We start from the raw sequence: 2,319 nt of genomic DNA on the forward strand, positions 1-2,319 counted from the left end.
TACTTTTAGAAATTCAAGGATCCACTAGTAAACCTGCAGATTGAGAGCAGTTGTTTAGGGCTTTATACTGAAAAAGAAGGATTTTAAATTTAATATTGGATTTGTCAGGAATCCACTGATTGAAAACCAAGATAAGATTAGTATGATATCTCTCTCCAGTGTTTTGGAATAGCTGTAAGTGGTACACTACATTTTGTGGACTGGTAGTAAAGAAGAAAGATGCTGTAAGTAACAGAACAGCTGAAGCATTTTCTTTTCACTTTAGTACACCATATTTGCAGCAACTTTTGCTTTAACACTTAGATTAAACTTTACCCACATGGTTTTATAAAGCATTTCAATAAAATGAAAGTCGTGCTTCCTAGTGTGTGGTAATAGCACAGATACAGGACTGATGAAGGGACTAAACACGTAAGAAGAGGTCAAACAGGTTTTCTGGTTCTTGGCTCTGTTCTGACTTCCTCAGAACATTAATCTTGATGTTTGCTGAAGTATTGTATGATTTTCCTTTTTTTCCCAAGTTGTCTTTGCTCCTCCCTCCAGTCCTGCAGGTATAACTCCCTGCCCAGAAGAAGCAGCAAGCAGACTGTTGATTATCTAACACAGAGGAAAACGTTCTTATTCTCTTCATGGAAGGTCACCTTTCACTCTAATGGCAGCAATGGACAAAACTGAATTTGGAAAAACAACTGTCTTCTTGTCAAAGAAGGGGGAAGTGTACAGGATTCCTGCCCTTTACTATAATGAAGATGAAAAAAAAACTGTATGCTATTGCAGAGAAACTGACAACAGCACAAGATTTGGATGCGGTGGCACTGGTCATGAAAATAGGAACAGTGAGGGATGATAACAGCAAGAGGACAGTAGAGGTAAATATGTTAAGTGAAGCTGTAATTAAAATCTAAGATTATTTGATCAATATGATAACAGTTTAATTCATTGTTTTACTATGAATAAAATTCACTATGTCTTTTCAGTGGACAGAGAATGAAGAAGTATTAATGAAAAAGTGCTCCTGTGGATATCGACCCATGAATCCCTGCCTGCTGTTTGAAAAACACACAGAAACACTGTTTCTTTTCTTCGTGTATGTGAAAAACACAGAGAACTGGCAGAAAAAGCACCACTGCAACATGGCCCGTCCTTGCTACATCAGAAAAAGAACCAAGGACAGCCAGTGGAGTGAGTTCACTGATCTGACTGATCAGCTGCCTGAGATTCACTGCTGGTCAGTGCTTGCCGTTGGACCAGGCCATGGTCTTCAAACTGACAACGGCACAATGATTGTTCCAGCGTATGCTTAGACAGGCCCAAAAGATAAACCCCCCGTTCCAAATTCTTTTTTTTTTTTATAGTGATGATAAAGGGAAAACATGGAGAATTTCTAAAATGGTGAAAAAAGTTTCTCTAGAGTGTGAGATGGTGGAGGTAATTGATGACAATAGGAAAAAGGTTATCTACTGCAATGCTCGCAATGAGGGAGGTCTTCGAGTGCAAGCTACGGTTGGTCAAAATAGTTCTGCTGAGCTTAAACAATCTCCCATCCTCGTAGAAACAGGTAAAGGCTGTCAGGGGAGTCTGGTTTCATTTCCAGCCCAGCCTGCAGCTGCACACACAAATCAGACAAACAAATGGTTACTTTTCTCTCACCCAACAAGTAAGGATGAGAGGTTGAACTTAGGAATCTATCTGAAAAAAACAGCATCAAAGTTTGACCCACTTGCATGGAAACAACTCGGGGTCATTAATGATGGACCCAGTGGTTATTCTGACCTGGCCTACATTGGTGACGGCTGGTTTGCATGTCTAGTGGAGTGTGGGAAGGAATGTTGTACCGAACAGATAGCTTGTATCCTGTTTACTTATGATGAACTGAAGCCTGGCATTTGAAGTAAAGGGTGTGGTACTTATGCATAACAGGTTTTTTTACCACTGAAACTTTAACACATCAAGAACATTGCGGACAGGCGCTGGCAGAAGGTTCCGCAGAATCCTCTCCAGAACGACCAGACTACTGAACAGTTTCTTCCCACTGGCCATCAGACTGCTTAACGCCACACAACACTCCTTCACCCCCCACCCCCCACACACACACACAATAACACGCACCTTAGTTTAGTGTTGGCTTCAATTTAATGTTTCATTTTCAATAACTCAGTGCAATATATGTATGTATGTATATATATATATATATATATATATATATATATATATATATATATATATATATATATATATATATATATATATATATATATATATATATATATATATATATATATATACTCGTTACCCTGTATATAGCTAGCTCTTACTCAT

At 38.7% G+C, this 2,319-nt stretch overlaps 1 pseudogene; it reads left to right on the forward strand.

Moving 5' to 3' along the window:
• The first annotated feature begins 597 nt into the window (after positions 1-597).
• Positions 598-1,972, forward strand: LOC119771789 (annotated as a pseudogene).
• Positions 1,973-2,319: the final 347 nt, after the last annotated feature.

Source organism: Cyprinodon tularosa, unplaced genomic scaffold (assembly GCF_016077235.1).
Source record: "Cyprinodon tularosa strain WSP-4 unplaced genomic scaffold, ASM1607723v1 ctg1183, whole genome shotgun sequence".
NCBI lineage: Eukaryota > Metazoa > Chordata > Actinopteri > Cyprinodontiformes > Cyprinodontidae > Cyprinodon > Cyprinodon tularosa.